Consider the following 23,322-nt stretch of genomic DNA (forward strand, 5'->3'; position numbering starts at 1 on the left):
TTCTGCATCCGCTCGAGGGCACAAAAGAGCTACGCGTTCAGGTGTTCAACGTTGCTTGAAGACCTGCCATAAAGAAGAAATACTGGTGCAAACTTAATGTAACCCCTTCATGGTACCTAAATGCAACATTGACATCTTTCGGGGAGGAGGCCAGCTGCACAGTTTGAAAAACACTGCTTTTGGTTACAAAGTAAGCTTTTATTGTTAAACATAGGTTTAAAATTGCGAAACAAGCAAAATAGGTGGCATTTGGAAAATAGATATCAGTCCAGTGGTCGATAATGTATTTTTTTAAATTACTCAGCTTTTCAATCCCACTTTCGTTAAGCAACACATTTTTTTTAATAGAAAGTTTTGTGTGGAATTAGCCACCTGCTTGTTTTCACATTCATTACTTATTGAAGGATGTCCAATGCTTACCACGCGCCTTTTCCCTGTATGCCCGGGATAGTTCAAACCTCTCCACTCACATTTTTGGCGGGTTTCACTCGTCTGTAACGTCTCTTATAAGCCCATACACTTGTGGTGGAAAAACAATCACCCGACAAAATGATCCACTCTTTGGGTAGATTGGTAAAACATGTATTAATTACCGTAATAGCATTTCTGATGATTGTATCTGCTTAGATTCACATGCTGTGCATATGGTCCGACATCCAGTGGGAACCGCAGAGTATTGCATCTTGTCTTTCGGGGACCGAAAGGGGACGTAGGCATAGGCATGTCGGTAGCTCTAACCCTATTGTGACGTGTGTAGTACCCAAAATCCCTCACGCGCTGAGGTCCCTCCGATTGTATTTTTTCTGCCATGAGGGAGCCCAAGGCTATAGTGAGTGAGTACATAAAAAGAGAAAGTAGTAAGACGTCTATGTTCCTTCCACCCCGAGAGGGGTGGTAGGGAGGGTGCATGTGAATCTAAGCAGATATAATCATCAGAAATGCTGTTACGGTAACTAATGCATGTCTTCTGATGCTTGTTAATCTGCTTAGAATCACATGCTGTGCATAGACTAGCGAGCAGTAACCGGAGTTGGAGGTGGGTTGTGAGAAGGAACAGTAGAGAAAAGATGTCTTAGTACTGCTTGTCCCACCTGAGAATCAGACCTACAATGAGTTTCTAGGCAATAGTTTTTTTTGTAAAGGTGTGTACAGAACTCCAGGTTGCCGCTTTGCAAATGGACTCAAGAGGAACATTTGCAATGAATGCTATGGATGCCCCAGTGCCTCGAGTAGAGTGCGCTGTAGGCTTGAAGGGCAGTTCTCTCTTAGCAAGAGTGTAACGTAGTGCAAAGCATTTGACAATCCACCTTGAGATAGCCGATTTAGAGACAGGATCCCCTTCTCTACCAGCTGCCACTGAAACAAATAATTGTTTAGTCTCCCTTAGTGGTTTAGTCCTTTCCAGATAAAACATGACTGCCCTGCGCATGTCTAGTGTGTGAAGGCTTCTTTTGGCCATGTTAGTAGGGTTCTGGAAGAAGGTGGGTAGTTTGAATGACTGGTTCACATGGAACTTCGAGATTAATTTAGGCGAACCTGGGATGTGTGCGCAGAACTACCTTATCCTTGTGGACTGTAACAAAGGGGTCTAAAACAAAGAGCCTGTAGTTCGCTAACCCTTCTGATAGAAGTGATAGCCACTAGGAAGGCTGTTTTATAAGTCCGGTCTTTCAAACTTGCTTTATGCATAGGCTCAAAGGGAGCTCCCATGAGCCTGGTCAAAACCACATTCAGATCCTATCCGGGGCTGGGTGGGAAATGGGAGGATAAATCCTCTAAACCCCTTCCATAAAGGCTTTAATCACTGGTATTTTCCACCACAATAATTTTTGTTGTGATGTGGTGTAGGCTGACAGAGCAGCCAAATGAACCTTTAGGGAATTGAAGACTAACCCAGTGTCCAACAGGTGGGTTAGGTACAGCACAATGTGTGAGGGTGAGCAATCGATGGGATTGACGCCCTTGGAATTGCACCAGATGACAAACCGTTTCCACTTGCTGGCATAGCAATAATGTGTATTAGGTTTTCTCGCTTCCCTGAGTATGTCCATGCACCTTTGAGGGAGTTGCAGGTGTCCAAACTCTATGACCTCAGGAGCCAAGCTGCTAAATTCAGAGTTTGTGGGCATGGGTGCAGGGTCTCCCCACTGTCCTGAGATAAGTTGTATGGGGAGGGTAGCTTGACTGGTGGGGAGAGGGAAATTTCCATCAGGTGAGCGAACCAGGGTTGGCGGGCCCACATGGGGGCCACCAGTATCATGGTAACTGGTTCCTGGTGCATCTTGTGCACTATCTTGTTGAGAAGGGGAGTCGGGGGCGGAGGGGGGAAGCGTAGACCAATTTCCCCGGCTAAGTTATCCAGAGACCGTTCCCCTTGGATCGGTTCTGGGGGTACCTGGAGGCATAGTCTTGGCATTGGGCATTTTCCGGAGTAGCGAACAGGTCAATCTCTGGGAAACCCCATTCTGCGAAGACGTTGGACACAATGTCTTCGTGTAGTCGCCATTCGTATTCTTCTGACAGAGGAAAATCTCTGCCGAGTACATCTGCCAGAAGATTGAGTTCCCCTGGAACATGTTGGGACAACAAAAACATCTTGTGTTTGAGAGCCCATATCCAAATGTTTTGGGACAGCTTGGATAGCCTGGAGAGTGAGTGCCCCCCTGTTTGTTCAGGTAATACATTGCTGTAGTGCTGTCTGTTAGGATCAGCACTGTCTGTTAGGATCAGCACTGTCTTCCCTTGCAGTTGCACCTGAAAGGCTTTCAATGCTTAGAACGCCGCTAATAGCTACAGTAAGTTTAAAGGATTGGACGCTACTTGAGGGGTCTGCTGAAGCAGGTGAGCCCCCACCCCGTGAGAGATGAGTTGGTCGTGAGAGTGGCTTCCATTGCAGGGGTGGTGAAGGTCGTCCCCTTCAAGAGGTTTTCTCTTGACCACCACTGCAGAGAGAGAACGAGGGCTGGCGAGACAACAGATCTTTCCATTGTCAGCTGGCCTGACACCACTGGCTGTTGAGCCACATGCACAGCCGCGCGTGGGGAACCAAGTATATACAGGACTCCATCATCCCTAGCAAACGCATGGCCTTGCATACCGTCACCTCCCAACTGGCTACATATTGAGGATTCTCAGAGAGCATGTTCTGAACCCTCTCGCTGGAGGGGAAGACAAGACTGTCTTCCGTCCGGATTAGCGCTCCCATAAATTGTTTTACTTGGCTGGGGACTAAGCTGGATTTCTTTTCGTTGATTGAAAAACCCAGGCTGAAGAGGAGATCTACTGTTTTTTTGGGTGTTCGAAAAACAAGCGTCGAATGAGTCCCCCATAATGAGCCAGTCGTCGAGGTAAGGGTAAACTGGGACTGATAGTCTGCGCAGGTGTGCTGCTGCCACTTCCAGGACTTTGGTAAACACCCTTGGTGCCGAGGCGATGCCGAAGGGGAGTACCTTGAACTGATAGTGTCTGTCCTGGATCATGAACCTTAGGTATTTCCTTTGCGCTGGCAACATTGAAATATGAAAGTATGCATCTTTCATGTCCAATGTTGCCATGAAATCCCCCTGTTTCAGCAATGGGATCACCTCCTGCAGTGTTACCATGCAAAACCTCTGGGCTTTTATAAACTTGTTCGCTGGGCGCAGATCTAGAACAGGACACATGGTGAGATCCTTTTTGGGTACAAGAAAGTACACTGAATAAATACCCTTGTTTACCTGAAGAATAGGGACGGCTTCTATGGCGTCCTTTCCCAGCAGAGCTTCCACCTCTTGGATCAGGATCTCCAGATGGTCCGGTGAAAGGCACCGTGAGCGCGGCGGTCTGAACTGTGGAGGTCGGGCGAATTCCACGCAATAACCATGGGCGACCGTCTTTAAGACCCAGTGGTCTGAAGTTATCCCCTCCCATGCCTTGAGGAAAGATGTTAATCGCCCCCCGACCGGGGTAACATGGGAGGGGACCTGGACTTGGTGGTCATTTCTGACCAGAGGCTGTGGCTCCTCTGGGATTCGGGCGTCTGCCTCTTCCTTTGCTGCGTTTCTGTCCCTTCAAGGGTAGTAAGTGGGGCTTCCAGATGTTTGATTTGTGTTGAAGTTACCCGTGCCGTAGTTGTTTTGACCAGCACGGGTTTGCCCTCGAAAGGACCGCCAAGAGTTATTACCCCTCTGGGAAGAGGGTTTCTGTGTAATTTGGTGCAAAGACCTTATAGTCTCATGCTCCTTCTTGGCTGTCTCCAGCACTTCATCCACTGCTTTCCCGAAGCGGTTAGTCTCCTCAATGGGTTTATTAATGAGGGAGGCCTGAGTCTCAGGTCTAAATCCTAATGTACGCAGCCATGCATGTCTTTTCAGTAGAGTCCCTTGTGCAAGAGACCTGCCTGCAGTTTCCGCAGTGTCCAGGGTGTTCTTCACCACATTCTGGTTAACCAGTCTTCCCTCTGAAACAATGGCGAGAAGTTTGTCCTGGCGGGTTCAAGAACCTCCTGGAGGCCTTCCTGAAGCAAATTCCATTGGGTTTCAGCATAGCCTGCTAATAGAGTAGTATTATTAGCAATCCGAATGGTGTATGCAGCTGCTGACGTGACACATTTGCCCAGGAATACAACTTCTTAGACTCCTTGTCCGGTGGTGATTCTCACGTGGCAAGGGGTACCCCTGCCCTCTTTCGAGTGGAAGTCACTACCAGTGAGTCTGGGATGGCGTGCCCTTTGATGTATAGAGGGTCGGAAGGAGAAGGTCGAAATAATTTTTCGACTCTCGGGTTCACTGCCCGTGTCTGAGCAGGTGAGACCAATGAGGGATCTACCCATCTCTTAACTGAGTTAAGGAGGCGGATGGATTGACTCGCCGGAGGTTTTTCCTTAATATCCTCCACAAAATCTTGCTCAGGTACCATCTCTTCAGTGGCAATTTTGAAGTATTCAGCTGCTTTCTTCAACATGGAGTTAAAAGCCATTTGGTCATCCACAGGGGAGGCCTGGAGAGCCGAGGTGGACGGAGGAGAGTCTAGCCCCAAATATCAGTGTCCTGATCTTGCTGTGTCCAAGGATATTGACCTTCCTGTTGGGTTTCCTCCCAGTTGTCAGTCGTATCCTGTTGATCTTCCTCATAGTTTGAGAAAAGAAGCTTATTCTTCTTCATTATAGATGTCTCTATATGTGTCCATATGGACCACGTCTTCTTGTTGGAAAACATGAGACTGATCTTCCTGAATTTGGGGGTTATGGTCTACCCGAGCCCTTTTCGGGGGAGGATGATCAGAAAAACTGTTAATCTGCTCCAGCCGATCCATACAACCCTCACATTTTTCTGTAGTCCATTTATAGGACCCAAACGGGCCTACAAGAGGAGAAACTATGTTCTCCGCACTGTGGCGTCGAAAGAGACCTCTCAGGGTGTCGGAGAGAGGCTCTGGACTATCTACGTAAGCCTCATCGGAATCGGGAACCCAATCCGCTGAAATCTTTTCCGCGGCTTGGCCCATAACCTTAGGCGGAATCGGAGTAAGGCCCACCGCCGCTGCGATTCTTCCGATGCTACTTTGGATAGCCGCTGAATCGTTGTGAGACAAAGGCTCCGATGATTTGCCGGCAGTTTTAATACCGTCCGCGGCACTAGGGGGCCTAGCGGTCGGTTTTTCGGGTAGAGGCCTGGCCGTAGTTTTCAGGCCTACTGAGGCCTTGGAAATCTTCGAAGCGTCGGGCTCCCGAACTTCGACGCGTGTAGGCTTTGGAGTACCGCCCTTGGTTTGTTTCGATTGCCCCGTCGCAATACTCTGCTGCGGATGCGGGGAAGGCTTTGGATCTAAATGATCCGAGGGAACCAGTGAAGTTTTCGGTTCCCTTTTCGACGAAGGCGTCGAAATTGGCGTAAAGGTTGTGTGCTTAGTGCGATGCGCTTGTACGCCCCATGTCGCCGGGTGTAGTCCCTAGCAAGACCAGAGTCGAGCCTGGAAGGGGACGGGCATGGCGGAACTAGAAGCGTCCGCCTCAAGGTCTATAACATCCGCATTGGACATTTGGTCATCCGAAGTACCCCCGTCACTTTCAGCTGGCGTGGCAGTGCGGGAGGGGAAGGGGGAGGGGGGCTCCACGCGTGACATACAGTACGCGGCCCACCGATTTACACGGGGCTCCTTAAGGGTCTTGGGCCGAAGGAGTTTACATGCCACACACCACTTCTCGTCCTGCTCTAGGGGGAGACAGGCGTTACACGTCCTGTGTTCGTCCTTCTAAGGATCTCTAACCCTACACTTAGGGTAGAACCTAAAAGGAGTCCTTTCCATAGCAAAAGGGAAGGATGACCAGACCGACAGGGAAAAGAGGGTAAAGGAGGAAAGACATACTAAACAATATGGCCACCCTGACCCCACTCTCCCTACTGTATAGGTCGTCCAGAAGGCCCGACCAAGTGGAAAATCCGGCCACCGGATCTTAGGCGCCGAAATCCACAGTCGTAGATGATTCCCCCGTAGTCTTCGTCGAAGATGTTCTTGTTGGGCGAAGTGACTTAACGGGGAATAAACCGACAATTCGGTAAAGATAAACAATGTCTCTAGTAAGAGCTCCACTATAGGGCAACCAGTTATCTGGGCGGAAAAAAACAATCTGAGGGATTTTGGGTACTACACACGTCACAATAGGTTCTCGGGGCCCCATTCCAAGTAGTTATCCTTCTCCTGCTGCCTCCTTGTTGAGATGGATTTCTAAATTCCGACCAGGTGGGCAGAAGTTTAGGAGGTCACCCTCAGTCTAGTGAAACAGGAGAACCTTATGGACAAGCCAGACCAATCTATGTAGCTTGGCAGGCAGTCAAGACTAAGGGCCTCATTACACGGTAGGGATTTAACGTTACCGGTAATGGAATACCGGTAACGTTAAATCCCCATGCAAATTACGACCCGGCTCACCGCTATTAGCGGGACCGCTAAGTACAGTGCCACTAATAGCGGGCAGTCCGGGTGCGTGCGACCCTCCATCCCGTAAATAACGCCATGCCGCTAATAGCACAGCATCACAAGGCAAGTGGACATGCCAATAGCGGCATGGTAAAGCCCCCAAAACCCCTTACCGCCATGGCTCTTACCGCCATCGTGAACCAGTTAAGAGAACTGAGCAGTGTTCCCACCTGCCACAGGTGGACACAATCAGCACAGGTGGAGGCAATGGAGACTGTGGCAGCTCAAAAGGAGCACCCCAAACCTCTTCCCTCACCAAGATGGTTCCAATACTTGCAGAATTACATGGGCTGGAGGACATGATTGCAGCGCAACAGCAACAACAACAGGCAGCACAGAGGAGACGCAGGAGGAGGAGGGCAAGACAGGCACAGCAAGCACCACCACGGCACCTAATCATACCACAGAGGCGCCCACCAATCCCCAGGATCAGAGCCAGTCCATTTTACCTAACCCCAGAGCAGATACACACCCTGTACCGTCTGGACCGGGATACCATCACCAGCATGGTGGACATGATACACAACGACATTGTGAGCCTCAGACATCCGAACTGCCATCCCCCCTCTACTCAAGGTGGTGACTGTGCTCCACTTCCTGGCCACAGGCACCTACCAGCATACAGTGGGGCAGATGTATGGCATCTCACAACCAGTATTCTCACACACGCTGAACCAGCTACTTGATGCCATCCCGAAGCATGCACCTGAACACACATTCATGCCACGGACTGCCCAGGAGATCGCAAACACCAAAGTTGGATTCTATTCACTGGCAGGCATCCCAAGTTGCATCGGGGCCATCGACTGTACCCATGTGGAATTGGTTGTACCACATCACAATGAAGTAGTCTACCGAAACAGGAAGCAATTCCACTCCATCAATGTCCAAATGGTATTTGACGCCAACAAGATAATCACACATTGCTGTACCCGATATACCGGATCAAGCCATGATTCCATGGTCCTGCGGAACTCAACTATCCCACGCTACATGGAGCGACAAGCCGGACAACGTTCGTGGCTACTTGGTGAGTAGCAGGGCAAGCACATGGCAGTGTGATTGGGGGGGGGAGAGATACATACTCCAACTGTGTGCGATTGGGGGGGGGAGAGATACATACTCGAAATGGGTGTAGCTTGTCGTCCGTCGGACGAATGCACATACAGATGTACGCCAATGTCCATCTGGGAAGGCCGCAACGTACTTGAGATGAACGGACATGCAAGTATAAGCTACACAACATTGATGACAATCCAGGTCTAGAAACCTTAAACATCCATCCACATCGCACAACATTCCACGCCACAAAATACACAAATGTCATACATGCCATCAAGATAGTCATACAGAATTAGTCCAGCACAACATCAATAATGCAATGTGCCCTTGAAAGCATGCAAAGGGATCACCCCTAGCCATAGCATTGCACCACGCACGTATAGCACCACTGAAGTGATGCCTCTCAGCATGGGAACATCAATGTTGGAATGGCATAACACCAGCAGTGTGGTACCAAATCTGCCTGGGCCCAGGGACACCTAAGACCTGGCCTCACCAAGGACATGTCAATTACTGTTGGAGGCATTAATGGGGCATGTCTACTTGCAGGGTCGAGCTCACCTTTGCACATTGCAGTCACACAGACCATCTGCATGTATGCTGTTAATTGTGTAATTCAAGTCAATTTGTGTGATATGAACAGGCCGCTCTTGAGGCTCACCCCTGTACGGAACCCACAGAACAGGCACGAAGAGGAATACAATCGTGCACATACTCGTACCCGCATTGTGATCGAGCAGACTTTTGGCCTTTTGAAGACACGGTTTAGGTGCATTAGCAGGTCTGGTGGCGCTCTCCTGTATGGCCATGAGAAGGTGGCCAAGATCACCATGGCATGTGTCATGCTGCACAATAGGTGTATCAGACAGAATGTGCCACTGCCCCCCCCCGACGTTGAAATAGAGGGACCTGATGAGGATGATGATGGTAATGAGGACGAGGTGAAGGGGATGCAGGTCATGCAAGAGGGGATGGCCAGGAGGGACGTGCTGTGAGACAGCATCTGATGAACCAAATATTCTGAGTAACATGGTTTCGTACTGTCACATGGATATGTGTAGTAATGCACTGGTGTCTGTTTGGAAGCGCACAATGGACCATGGCACCAATAAAGTACACATACACAATGAAGTCCAAGCCTGTGTTTTGTTCAAACACCAGTGTATTAAGGAACGTAAAGAAGAAAATGTGCATGTCCCCAAACATCCCACCACCCTTCCCCCAACCCCCACAACAGTTCCACATGTGTCTGCCACAATGTTTCCGTCCAGCCATGCACGCGGAGGCTTCACCATGCACTCCCTATTGGCCATTGCCAACACCAGCATTGGGAGGCTGCGTAGACGTGCGCCTGGTGGTGCGTGAGGAGCGGCGGAGGGGGCTTGTCTGCCTCGAACTGGCGGATGAGGAAGTGGCAGACTGTCCTGGTGGTGGGGGTGGTGGGAATTGGCGGTCCAAGGCGTCCGCTATCCGTGTGAGGACCTCCCTGACTCAGATAATCTCCCCACACAGCCTGTCTGTACATGCCTCCATCCCCTCCCTGGAGTGCCTTGCGGTCTCCGTAATCTCTGCCCTGAGACGGGCAGCCTCCTCCACATGCTGCCCAACCAGCACATTTATTTCCTGTTGCTGCTGGCTGATGCTGGCCAGGTCGGGGGCAGTGTTGGGTTCTGGTGGTGTGGCTGCTGTGGCCTGTGATGGTACCAGGTCAACAGATGAAGCCACAGGGGGGCTACTAAAAGCTCCCATGTTCTCATCGCCAGTGACGTTAGACCCAGGTGTCTGCTGTGGTGATGGGTCAGGGTTTCCAGGGGGGTTGGGGTGTGCATCTCCATGTGAAAGTCGGTTGTGTCCTCCACATCTGATAGTGGGGCAGTGGCTGCCGCCTCTCCTGCGGAACTAGCTGGAGCTGAGGGTGGGCCCTCTGTGGCTGGGATCGGTGGTGGTGTGTTAACCTCCAGAGGTGGGGCAGTTGTTGATGGTGTGTCAACTTGTGTCTTGGAAGTGGCACTCCACCGATGTTTCACACTCTGCATCTGGACCCTTCTGCCTTTGCCCCTCGATGTTGTGGGGGTGTCCTCTGTGTCCTGTGCCCTGGTTTTCTTATGCGCAGGGGGTGCCTGAGATGCATTGCCAGCATCCTCACTGTCTGTATGTGAGCCTGTCGGGGACAAAAAGGGGGATGTCATTGGTTACGGTTCTATGTACTTAATGCAGTATACATCAATAATGCAGTTGTGGGCATTTTGACTACATTGTAAAGGATGCAGGTGATGTGTCAGTTCAGTGGCTCATCCATGCATGGTTGTGTGTGGCACTTGTCTCTGGTGATGTGTGCATGTGTGTGTGTTTGCGTCTGACACTGACATGGCCAGGGTGTGATGCATGTGTGGATGTTTGGCCATCCATGAGGTGATTCTGGGCTCACATTTGGGGGGACCAGTAGATTCACATTGCATGCTTTCATGTGTACACTCACCTCCATCTGAAGTGGTTGCCACGCCATGCAACATCGTCCCGACTCCCTCTATGCATTCCACTCCAATGAGGTTGGCGCAGGTCTCCTCCCATTCTTTAAGTTTTATGGGCGACCCAGATCCACCTGCTGTGGCAATGTTGTGGTTTTCGGCAAGGATGCTTCTCACCCGGAGTCTCAGGTCATCCCACCTCTTTCGGCACTCACGCACATTGCGGGTGGTAGTGCCCACAGCTCTGACTTTCAATGCGACCTCAGCCCAGATTGCCTTCTTTTTCATGAGTGTCTCCCGCCACATGTCGCTGGCAAAGACCACAGCGGCATTGTCAGCTAGGGTCTGAGTCAGCATTAATAGCTCCTCTGAGGTAAATTTTTATTTCCGCTGCCGGTCGGTGTTTTTTTTTAATGCCTTGGGCATGTCGAGGGTGTCCCTGTGGATTTCCTACTGCAAGCTACTCCAAACAGGTCCAGGGGGCAGAGTATGGCAATGGATTGAGTTTTTAAAGATGGCCGCCGTGCTCTTTCCCGTTCCTGTGCGATGACGCTATTTCCGGTTCCGCAATTTAACGGTCACCGCTAATAGCGGTGACTGCTATTTGCATGCAGCGTGAGGGCGGAGGTGCTATCTGCACTTTCGTCGAAGGCGGTAAGACTTTTTGGGGACTTTAGTGGCAGGGCGGTAGGGTCATTACCGGCAGGGCGCTATGCTCATGTCCGCGTACTCGTAATGGTACGCTATTAGTGCCCTCTTGCGAGGGCGGACACGTTAAGAGCGCCATGCCGGTAATTTGAGATTTTTAGCGCACAACGTGTAATGAGGCCCTAGGTCTCAGGAGGGGTGAGAGTGATCGGAAGCCCACAATGAGCACACACAGCAACAAACCACAAATTACACTTAGAGAAGTGTATATGAAAAATATCTATACATTTATTGTCGGCTGACCAATAGACACAAGTAAACTTAAGTTAGATAAAATCAGTTACCACACAAAATACTCTACTATATAACATATATACACTACGTTTCCAAATGTGACAAATGCAGAAAATATAGCCACAACCCGTGAAGAGAATGGGGGGGTTAGCACATTAGGAGCATCAGACAATTCTTCAGAGTTGTTTCCCAACTTTCTAGTGCAGCCCTAAGAAGTGGGGAACCTTGTGCTCAACAGTATAGTTGTGCATTTTTACGCACAATCACACTGGTGAAGCAAAAAGCGGGTCTTCTTGAGAGGGCTGTAGCAAGTTAAGAAGGGGCTTGAGGCAATTAATTGGTTCCCACTATTTGAGTAGGATGTGCCTTTGGCGGCAGAGCAGTATTCAAAAGGTGCGTAAACTGGATTGGTTGTGCCAGGGGACCATTGGTAAGTGATGCAAGTACTCACCGATCCCCGGCACAGTCCGGACCAAGCTTTGCCAGTTTAGTCGAGGTCGCTCGTAGGTTGGAGTCCTGCAATTTTGTGGCACTCTGGCTCTCAGCAGCTGTGGGATAGAACAATCATATGTGACGGGAAAGTCACCTTTTCTCAGCTTCCACAGGAGATGCAACGAAAATTCTGGTGCAGCCTGCTTAAGGGCACATGAGAACAGGTCAGCAAGACACCTACAGTGACAGTCACCAACAGGTAGTGACGTGGGAATCACAGATGTGTGCAAAATTACGCACTCTCCTAATAGAGGAGGTAGGCCTGCAAAATTTGGCAGGAGAGGGTACGAGACTACAAGCAAGCAATGTCCCAGGTCTCGGGTTTCAACTCGATACAGCAGCGGTTCTGCGGGATATCCAGTGGTATAGCTGGCCAGTTCACTGGATGGCCCAGGAACACTTCCAAATGGGCTCATTCGGTGGGTAAGCATGGGGCACCGAGAGTAGTTCCCATTACCCCAAAGGGGCAAAGTGCCTTGTCAGGCCTTCTTGATAGAAGAAAACAGGGGTCTGACAGGACAGCAGGGGGGGTGCCAAACCTTCCACAGTGTCTCTGGCAGATTCACCAGTATGTTTCTTCAGTGCAGGATACTTGGCTCCTTCCGTAGTTTGGGGAGAACTCAGGTGATCTACCTGGAATGGATGCAGGGCCCTTTCTCTTATCCAAGATTAGCTTCGCACAAAAATCGAGGACTTCCATTCGAAGATCTGCTCTCATGCAGACACCCCAGTCGTGGTCCAATCACAGCCCAAGGTGGTCCCAGTCATTCATACTCTACAGACATCCTGGTACCAGTAGTGTGGCTTGGGACCAGACTGTCCCAACCCGCTTCTTGGGCACACACATGTGACAGGCACAAGCCCCCGAAAGAGATCGGTTTTCGTGGGAGGCTGCATGCCCAAATAAGAAAAACCTGGGTTACTCGACCTAGGTAAAGGCAAGGGACACAAATGGCCATGGGATAGAACAAAATACTTTGTGGCTCAGCCATTTTCGGACTTGGCCACAGTCTTGAACCAAACGCTGTAAGGGCGATGTTATTCAGTAAAAAGAAGTAAAACACTTATAAAAAAGTAACTGCTGTCACCAGTTTGTCCCAGGCACACTCGTACAATCAACAAAAAATCCTTTGAGGGTGTCTAGGGCCATAAAACAAAAAGGACCCCAATTGTGCACTGCTAAAAAGTTACCAGGAAATGGCAACATAGTCAAAGACTAAGGGAAACACAGTTTACCAGTACTGACAGTCTGAAGGACGTGTCGGTTTCCCCATAATTACTGAGCAAAAGCCCAGGAGAGCACAGCTAAAGGCTGGACTCCACTGGCAAAAAGTCAGGATCGGAAAGCCAAACAATAGCAAAATGTTTGGGGGGTCCACAATTGGAGGAAAATGTACACCTATATGAAATATTTCCTAACACTCCTCTCATATTTTTTCATGCCTCATTCTCTCTAAGAAACAGCAATAACAGATCTTAGAAGCGGTTTCTCGAAGGAGGTTTTTTGGGGATATTTGTCAACTGTCCAGGCGACAACGGGGAGGACCTGTCCTCATCAGCCCTCTCCCCCAATCGGTCCTACCTTTTTCAAGGAATGTGAAGGCTGTCCCCATGGAGGAGGATGGGGGAAATTCCCAATTGTGTGCTATGCTTCTGGGTATGACCTAGGACCTAGTCAAACAGATGGAATAGAGGGGATTCCTGGACCTGTAGCCGGTAAGGTCTAACCAGGTCATTGACACTTAGGTCCAGGCTCCATAGTCTTCGGGCCACATGCTCCTTCTTTTACTACTCCTCACTGCAGTCCTTTCGTGAATGTTTTCCGATAGCCTCACAGAATGGCACAACCAGCAATAGTTTATTGCTCAGTTCCGACAGCCTGCAGATTGGAAATTCCTTTTTAGAGGCATGAACTGCTATACAGAGTCAAGAGATTTCCTGTTTTATGCTGGTTGAGTCAGACTGTCTTGGAGTGTGTAGACCATGACACGTTGAGATCTTTTGAACTTTAGAACATGGTAAACACTGTAGCAGGAATTTTCACTTGTAAGCAAAATAGTCATCAGTGATTTTAAGATTTTAAAGACGGGTTACACATTCCGAGTGGACATCTTTGGCCTCATTATTTGCCTTGAGAGGGGAACGCATTTCCCTTTCAGATTCCCTCCTTTTTCTACCCAGTAGGTTGCAAACAGAGACCATGACACTACTAATGGTGTGGGCACATGTCAGTGGCAATTTGACTTAGTGGATGTCAGACTGATGTGCACCAGTCTCCAGAGTCCTATGTTAGCATTGTGGGGTATTTACTACAGCAGTAAAGGCCACCTTTGAACAGATATGTCCTTCGTACTTCAGGGGACCTTCATCCTAATTAACTGATGGTGGGGAGGTAATCCTCTCAGGAGGTTTCTGCTTTGGTGACATCTGCAAGGACAGTTGTTCATCTGGCTATCACTCTTCCTGCTGTTTGACTCACCTTATTTGCAGGTTCCTGTATCTCCAGACCTTGGGCACTGTCTGGATGATCAGCCCTATCTTAATGGCTATTTGAAGGAGGCTGTCCAGTGCTTTCTTTAGAAATAGCAGTCTTCTGCTTCCTGGTGGCGCCTGAGGTTCGAGTGCTTGAGGACATCAAGTGGGTGGCAGCTGGCGCAAACCCATTACTTATCTCCTTCCGTCCCTATGGCAAATAACAGTCAGCATTCTCTCCATGACATTGGTGACAATGGGGTGGCAGGGTACTCCAGGTTCCCTCATTGGGCTTTCTGGTGTAGTCTTGTGCATGTGAGCCATTGGACACTTTCTCTCGCTCCATGGCACCCAGGGGGGTGGAGGAGCTGTCCGTCCCAACACAGAAGCCTTCATCTGAGCCAATCCGGTGTTTCCTATCACATTTTCCGTTTTAGGGATTTTCATCTGTGGGTCTCTACAGTAGGTCACAAAATTGGCACTGGCCGCTAGCCATTGGTGGGTGGGAGTTACTTCTTGGGATGGTGTGCTGTGTGCATATGCACAGCTCAAGGCACAAATAACTTTGTGCCTGGCTAGAGACATGAGACTTAAAAGCGTGACCCTTGCACCACAGATTTGCTGCACCAGATTCTTAACTGGCTTGCTGGGGACAGTAGGTGCCATATCACTGATTGCCCGGCGGTTATTCTATTTCCTTTTTCAGAGCAGGTGGGCAAGTCTTGGAATGATGGTCTGAGTTGGGCTAGGGATGGCCAGTTTCACATGGTTTCATAGCAGGTTTCTCCTCCATTGCTTCCCTTGAATCCAAGTTTGTACCACAACACCTCTTCATACTTGGTGTTTCATGGAGGGGTTTTTATTGACAAGAAAATGTAAGGAACTCATGGTAGCAACAGTAAAGATTGACAAGTGATCACAGTTCATGGGTGTTTATTAAGCTATATGCAGGGATGAGAAAAACGCCTATCTAAACCAAGTTAATAATAAGGCAGTCCTAGTGGCGTCTTGACAAATAAAAAAGGGCCTATACCAAAAAAAAAAATGGCCAATCCTTACTACTAAGTTACAAAAAGAGTGTGGGATAATGTTCACCAGAAAAGAAAGAAGTGTTCACAAAATGATGTCAGGATGGAATGGCTCGGTCTCCCTTCCCCATGTTTTAAGCATGGGACAAGGCTGGACTTCTGAACACAGAACACTCCGGGGCCTCGTTAGCACGAGGTTCACAGTTCCAGTTCAACTATATCAAAACCTTCTCAGGCTAAGTCTCTTTCCTGCAAAAGTCTCTTGCCTTCGAAGGCCTGCTGCTTCACAATGACAAACAAAAGTTCCTTCAGTGGTTTTAGCACCTCGGCGATTGTTGTTCACTCCTAGGATCTCCCTCCCTCCGTCGGGCTCAGATCCCTTTGTAACTTGAGCCTCCCTTCGTCGGGTTCACTACGACTTTTCTCTGCAGCTGGCCCTTCTCTGGGCTTTCACATAAAGTTAAAATACACATACTTTTTTTTTTTAGGTTCCAGTTCATCTAATGTTGCCACTTGCAACCATGGGCTCAACACACGTCGGTTTGCTATCAGCTCCCTTAGACTCACTGGCTGTGTTTAACTCGATGGCTGGTCTTGTCCCTGGAGTCAAGGATGGTGCGTGTGTGCTATTGTGCCATCCGGGTTGCGGACTTGGCAAATGGGCATCCTGGGGGCTTCCCTCTTGTAAAGCCAAGCAAGGAGCTTCCCTGGCTTGTCCCCAAGAGCATGACTTCGTTCGATGTATTTTGTGTAACTAAGTTTCCCTAGTTTTTCCCAGTGCACCAGGCAGGCTTGTTTGAGCTCAACTATTTTTTTAATGTGGGTAGGGTCTGTGGAGGCTTTGGCTTCTAGTGCCTTCAGCCCATCTTCATTGCATGTTAATGAGGTTAGTATGGACTTCTGAGCTCCTCCTATAGCTGCAATCATTTCCCCCCTCATGACCACTTTGTACGCCTCCCATGCTGTACTAATATGTTGCACACTATTGTCATTTAATTGCCAGTAGTCTAGAGTGCTTTTTTTAATCTGTTCGGAGAAGGCTTCGCCCAGCAGGGCTTCACTTCTAAGCCTCCAGGTGAGCGCAGGGGGTCTGGGTGCAAACACTGTCCACATGGTTATCAGTGGGGAGTGGTCTGACAACACTCTGGCAAGGTATTGTGTGTCCCCGAACATAGCCAGTTGTTCCTCGTTCACATGGATGTAATCTATTCTTCTCCAGCATGGGGTCTGGCATGGATTCACATGCTCATGAATATTCCCCGTCGTCAGGCTGGGAATCCTCGGTAAAGAAAAAACCAGTATCAGTTTCGTTTCTGATCTGTCTTTCGTAGTAATAACCAATCACTGGTCTCTGCGTCATACTGACCACAGCCAATGACTGCCCTCTACCTAAGCACCGCCTCTGGCAGCCATCTTCAGATTTTTACCGCACGTTCATGTGTTGGGATCCTCGTGCTATTGCTCTCGAGCGTTAGTGCTATTTTTTCGCGCTTTTTCACAAAAACTTCGATTCTTTCGGTCAAAAGAGCCTCAAGCTCCACCGATCCTACATCCGATCAACGGGGACCCGTGTCGGATTCATCTGTGCCCCTCAAGGGTGAAGATTTCGTCGAGCTACACTTCGGAGGACTCCAGAAGCTTCTCAGGCCCGGTCTCGGAGATGGCCCAGGAGAAGGGAAGCTCGACGCCCGGAAAGCTGTTCAGGGCCTGCCCTGGATGCCAGCTGCAGAACGTCTTCAAGGAGGACGAACACTCTTTCTGCCTTTACTACCTTCATGGGGACAAGACGCACGTGGAGAAGGACTGTGCGTTTTGCGGCAACATGTCGGAACGGACCATGACGGACCGCCATCAACGTCTCGCCAGCTGGCTGGAGGGTAAGAGCCCGTCTGGCGAGAAGAAGAAGAAATCTGAGCAGTCTTCTAAGACCTTTGAGGGCGCCCCGGCGACGGGGGCCCAACATAAGGCCAAGCACCGCGAGTCCGCTGGCACCGGGAGCGCCGAACGGTCGGGCTCTACGGGCGCCAGGCAGGGCGCACCCTCCCCGGCACCATCAACCACGAGCCAACGCTCTGGGTCGGGTAAGAGGAAGGCCGAGCACCCGGCGAAGCTCCTGGAGAGACCCCGGTCGAGCTCTAAGGCAGAGGAGGAGCGTGGCAGTGCCCCCTCCCTCAAGGATAAGGCGGTGAGCGCACCTAAGGTGGTGAAGGCCTTGATCCATTCGACCAAGCCCTCTATCGAAACGGTCGCGGCGGCCCTGGCCCAGCCTGTGGAGGCTGCACCAGTGGTGGCGGCCTCGGGGCCCAGAATCTCCCTGCCTCCTCGGAGGGAGTCTTCTTTCGTGCCCATCGATAGGACCCCCGTGAAACCCTCTGTGGGGAAGAAGGGGGGGCAGGGCGTCGTCGTAGATTCGGCCTCAACCTCAGAAGAGGAACTGATCGAGGTCTTAAGCCACGGCCTAGGCGTGGAACAAGACCAGCCCGTCGGAATGGGCCCCGACGCAGGTGACGACGACGACATCGTCGAGGATACCGACGGGGCCCCTGCTCGCCCGTCGGATTCCCCTCTGCCAGCGCCGCAAGACAACTCAGCGGCCATTTTGTTGGCTATACAGTCCTTATGCTCCGAGATAAGGACGAGACTACCGTTACCGACGGAGGAACCTCTCCCGTCGGGGGATCCAGAACCGGGACCTTCTGGTGTTCCCCCTACCAAGAAAAGAAGGATCCATCCACCGCCTCCTTTTCAACCGTCGCGCCCCGTCCAGCCCTCCTCCCCGTCCACCCGAGGGGATGATACGGGGACTGACACGGCAGCGACGGGTACGGACGACGAGGCATACGACGAGGATTTTCCGTCGTCGCCTCCCACCAGGGCTTCTCCGCCCGACGAGATTGGATCGTTCCACTCAATGATCGCCAGGGCATCCGAGCTTTTCCAACTCTGCCCTGAGGAGAAGAAAAAGGAAGGCTTCCTTTACCAACGGCGCGAGACCAAGAGGAAGACGGTCCTCGCAGTGCCTCTGTTGGACGACATTTGGGATGAGGGCCTTTCCCTCCTCAAGAACCCTTCCACGACGCCAGCGAAAAGAGACCGGTACGAGAAAAAGTACCGGGTCCCGGACTCGGCCCCCCTATGCCTCCGGGCGCAGCCTACCCCGGACTCCGTCGTCTCCGCGGCAGCCAGGAAGAAAGCGGGGGGGGTGCGGCCTCCGCGTCGACTTCCCCGCCGGACGGCGAGGGAAAGAAATTGGATGCCATGGGACGCAGAGTCATCTCGTCGGCGGCGACGACGATTAAAGCGGCCAACGCCTTGGCTATCGTGGCCCGCTACGACAGGGAACTCTGGTACAAGATAGCTCCCCTGCTGGATTTTCTGCCGGACGACAAGAGGGCGGAGGCCCTTGAGATCCTGCAGGAAGGTGAGGTGGCCTCGGACCACGCCATCACCGTGGCGACGGACATCGCCGACACTGGGTTCCGCCAGATGGGCAACGGCGTTTGCCTTCGACGTCGCGGATGGCTCAAGGCTACGGACTTTCGGCAGGACGTCCAGACCAGGGTCCTGGACATGCCCTTCGACGGGAACAACCTGTTTGGGAAGACAGTGGACGATTCCCTTCAGGCCATCAAGGCGGATACTGAGACGGCCCGGGCCCTTGGAGTACTGCAGCAACGGCGGACGCCCTTTCGGAGCGGCGGAGGCAAGGGCGCCTCCAAAGGTTCCGGCGGCGGTTTCGCTTCCTACCGTCAAGCGGCCCGCTCGTCGTCGCAAGAGGCCTACAGAGGACGAGGCAAGTCTGGCGGCCCCCGCCGTCGTCGCCAAGGAGGCCAAGGTGGCAAGGCCGCGTCCAAGCAGGATTGAACCGGCCGTGGGGTCGGGCCCCCACCGAAGCACCCCGGTGGGAGGCCGGCTGGCGGGCTTCGTCAGCGTGTGGGAGTCCATCTCCACCGACCGTTGGGTGCTGGACGCCCTGGCCCGGGGCCACGCGCTCGAGTTTCAAAGAAGGTGCCCGCGCGTCCCCCCCATGGCCAGGAAAGAACTTCACGTCCCTCAACTTCTCCTGGAGGTAAAGGCGATGCTCAGAAAGGGCGCCATCGAACTCGTCCCAAAGAGGCTTCGGGGCTCCGGAGTCTACTCGCGTTACTTCCTCGTGAAGAAGAAGACGGGAGGATGGCGCCCCATCCTGGACCTGCGACGCCTGAACAAGTTCATCAAGGCGCAGAAGTTCCGGATGGTCACCCTCCAGCACGTCCTGGGTCAGCTGGAGGAAGGAGACTTCCTATCGTCGTTGGATTTGGAGGATGCCTACTTCCACATTCCCATCCTAAAGGGGCACCGAAAATTCCTCAGATTCGTGGTCCAAGGGCGTCATTACCAGTTCAAAGCCCTTCCCTTCGGACTGCGGTCGGCACCCAGGGTTTTCACCAAGTGCCTCGCACCGGTGGCGGCGCAGCTGCGCCGCGAGGGGATTCACGTCTACCCCTACCTGGACGACTGGCTCATCCGCGCCAAGACGAGGGAGCTCGCCGTGGTCCACACGGCAAGGACCGTCCAACTCCTCACGGACCTGGGATTCTCCGTGAACTACGCCAAATCCCACCTGGTGCCCGCGCAAGTCGCACTGTTTCTGGGAGCGAGGCTCGACACAGTGTCCCTTCTGGCCTCCCCGTCGGAGGAGAGGACCAGGACCATCTTGGGCAAGGTGCAACGGATGTTGGTGGCCGACGCGGCCAAGGTGAGGTCCATCAAGTCCCTCCTCGGGATGATGTCTTCCTGCATCTACCTCATTCCCATGTGCAGGCTCCGGATGCGCCCGTTGCAAGAGTTCCTGGATGCGCGCTGGATCCAGACGACGGGCAGCTTCGAGGAAAGGATCAAGCTCGACGAGAGTTTCCGACGAGCGATACGGTGGTGGGGCACCCGCGCGCATCTGACGGCGGGCATGGACTTCCAGACCCCAGCCCACCAGGTGACTGTGACCACGGATGCCTCCCTAGAAGGGTGGGGAGCGCACACCGAAAATCTGCACGCAAGGGGACTCTGGCTCCCGACGGAGAAGTCCCTGCATATCAACGTCCTGGAGCTCCGTGCAGTGTTTTGGGCCCTCAGGTCCTTCCTTCCGTCCCTCAAGGGCAAGGTGGTGAGGATCTTCACCGACAACACCACCACCATGTTTTACATCAGGAAACAGGGCGGAACCAGGTCCCCAGCGCTGTCCAAGGAGGCGCAGGACCTGTGGCATTGGGCCGTCGCCCAAGGGATTCTTCTGGTGCCGTTTCATCTGGCAGGGATAAAAAACACCATCGCCGACTCACTCAGCAGGGAGCTGCGCTCGTGCCACGAGTGGGAACTACGGCAGGATCTGGTGGATCGCCTCTTCCGACGGTGGGGCACACCCCAGATCGACCTGTTCGCGACGGCGACGAACACCAAGTGCCGGAGGTTCGCCAGCAGGTTTCCCCAGACGAGGAGCATGGGCGATGCTTTCTCGTTCCCCTGGGAGGGCCTGTTCCTCTACGCGTTCCCTCCCTTGCCTCTGCTAATCCGGCTCGTCAACCAGCTCAAGAGGTCACGGTGCAGGATGATCCTCGTCGCACCTGCGTGGCCGAGGCAGATATGGTTCCCGGACCTTCTGGACTTGTCGGCGTCCCCGCCAATCAAGCTGCCGGCGGACGCGGATCTACTCTCCAGGGAAGGAGGCGCCATCCTCCACCACGACCCGAAGTCGCTGAACTTGCAGGCCTGGCTCCTGCAGCGCTAGAGTTTGGAGGATACGACATACCGGCCGATTGCAGAGAGGTTCTTGCAAAGGCCAGGGCGTCCTCGACTCTTAAATGCTACGGACACAAATGGAAGAGGTTCTCTGTCTGGTGCTACGCACAGAAGATTAACCCTCTACGGATTACGGCTCCCCAAGTGCTGCCGTACCTGCTGACGCTGGCCAAAGCTGGTCTGGCACACGCGTCCATCAAGATTCATCTTGCTGCGATCTCCCGATACACCAGAACCACGGGCCGGACGTCCTTGTGGTCTCATCGTCTGGTGAAAGAGTTCATGAAGGGACTGTTCAGATCGTTCCCGCCGGTGAAGGCTCCGGCCCCGGCGTGGGAGCTCAACGTGGTGCTGACCAAACTCATGGGACCTCCGTTCGAGCCTCTGCACTCGGCCCCGTTGAAGTTTCTATCGTGGAAAACAGCTTTTCTCGTGGCCATCACCTCCGCACGACGAGTGGGAGAGATCCAGGCCCTTTCCTGCAAGGCCCCGTACTTGACTTTCCACGACACGAGGGTAGTGCTCAGGACGCACCCCTCCTTCATGCCCAAGGTACCGTCGGACTTTCATCTCAACGAACCCTTGGTGTTACCTGTGTTCTTCCCGTCGCCTTCGTCGCCGGCTGAGAGGACTTTGCACTCGCTGGATGTAGCTAGAGCGCTGAAGTTCTACGTGGACCGCACGAAAGGTTTTCGGAAGACGTCACAACTCTTTGTGAACTTTGGACCTGTCAATCAGGGGAAGGCTCTCTCGAAGGCTTCCATCTCCAGATGGCTCTCCGGCTGTATCATGTACTGTCACCGGTTGGCAAACCGACCGCTGCCTGGCCGTCCGAGAGCCCATTCCACCAGAGCGATCGCAGCTACCACGGCGTTTCTATCTGGTGTGCCCCTGCTGGACATATGCAGGGCTGCTACGTGGAGGTCGACGCACACCTTCACGAAATTCTACTGCGTCGACCGGGATTCCAGGGAGGAGTCCAGGGTCGGCCAAGCAGTGCTGCGCAACCTGTTCGCCTGAGGTGAGCCTGGTGAGGAGGTAAGATGCTTAATGTTGAGTTGATGTGATGCTTAATGTTGAGCCTTTGCCACCTCCCGTGGTTGTGCATGTGTGTACTGCTATGTATTCTTTATTCATGAGCATGTGAATCCATGCCAGACCCCATGCTGGAGAAGGAACAAGTTACTTACCTGTAACTGTTGTTCTCCAGCATGGGTCTGGCATGGATTCACATGCGAACCCTCCCGCCTACCCCTCTGCGGCTCTTCACTTGGTCATACTGCCACTTCACGTGCTTCCAAATCTGAAGATGGCTGCCAGAGGCGGTGCTTAGGTAGAGGGCAGTCATTGGCTGTGGTCAGTATGACGCAGAGACCAGTGATTGGTTATTACTACGAAAGACAGATCAGAAACGAAACTGATACTGGTTTTTTCTTTACCGAGGATTCCCAGCCTGACGACGGGGAATATTCATGAGCATGTGAATCCATGCCAGACCCATGCTGGAGAACAACAGTTACAGGTAAGTAACTTGTTCCTAGTGTGGAAAGCATGTGGGGCTGAGTAATAGGAGTACTCTTGTTTCTCTGAGTGGTGTTCTCTCCATAAATCCCTAAGCGCGAATTGTTGCGTTAGTGCGTTCAGTATTTTGGCAGGTGGGGACGGGCAGGCAAGCTTGTTATCTGATCTGTCCATGAGGGGGTTTAGGGTGCAGTTGTGGTCTCCCCCCCATATCAGGGTGCAGTCTCTAAATGACTTGGCCGATTATATAGGGAGCGGAAGACGACTGTGGCGTTGTGGTTGGGGGCGTAGGTGTTAACCAAGCAGAGTTCCTTTCCCTCGATGGTGCCGTGTACCAGGGCCATTCTGCCTTCGTCGTCCGTTTTTGAGTGCATCAGTTTTATGGGGATGGAAGGGGCTATCCAGATCAGGACTCCTCTTGCGTAAGTGGAATATGTGGATCCTATCAGCGTCCCTCTCCTCTTTAGCGAGTGCTGCTTGCTTTTGTGCATTCAGGTGAGTTTCCAGCAGGAGGGCGATTCCGACCCTAGTGCGTTTTATGAATGTGGGGATTCGGCGCTGCATGACATAGCTATTCATTCCTCTGACATTCATGTCAAGATTCT

The 23,322-nt window shown here is 52.1% G+C and overlaps 1 protein-coding gene across 2 annotated transcripts in view; it reads right to left on the reverse strand.

Annotated features, from left to right (window-relative positions):
• Positions 1–23,322, reverse strand: part of KIAA1671 (KIAA1671 ortholog) — a 1,398,419-nt gene that overhangs the window by 1,182,744 nt on the left and 192,353 nt on the right. The gene's annotated exons all lie outside the window — the stretch shown is intronic.

This window comes from Ambystoma mexicanum, chromosome 10 (genome assembly GCF_040938575.1).
Source record: "Ambystoma mexicanum isolate Mex_15411 chromosome 10, UKY_AmexF1_1, whole genome shotgun sequence".
NCBI lineage: Eukaryota > Metazoa > Chordata > Amphibia > Caudata > Ambystomatidae > Ambystoma > Ambystoma mexicanum.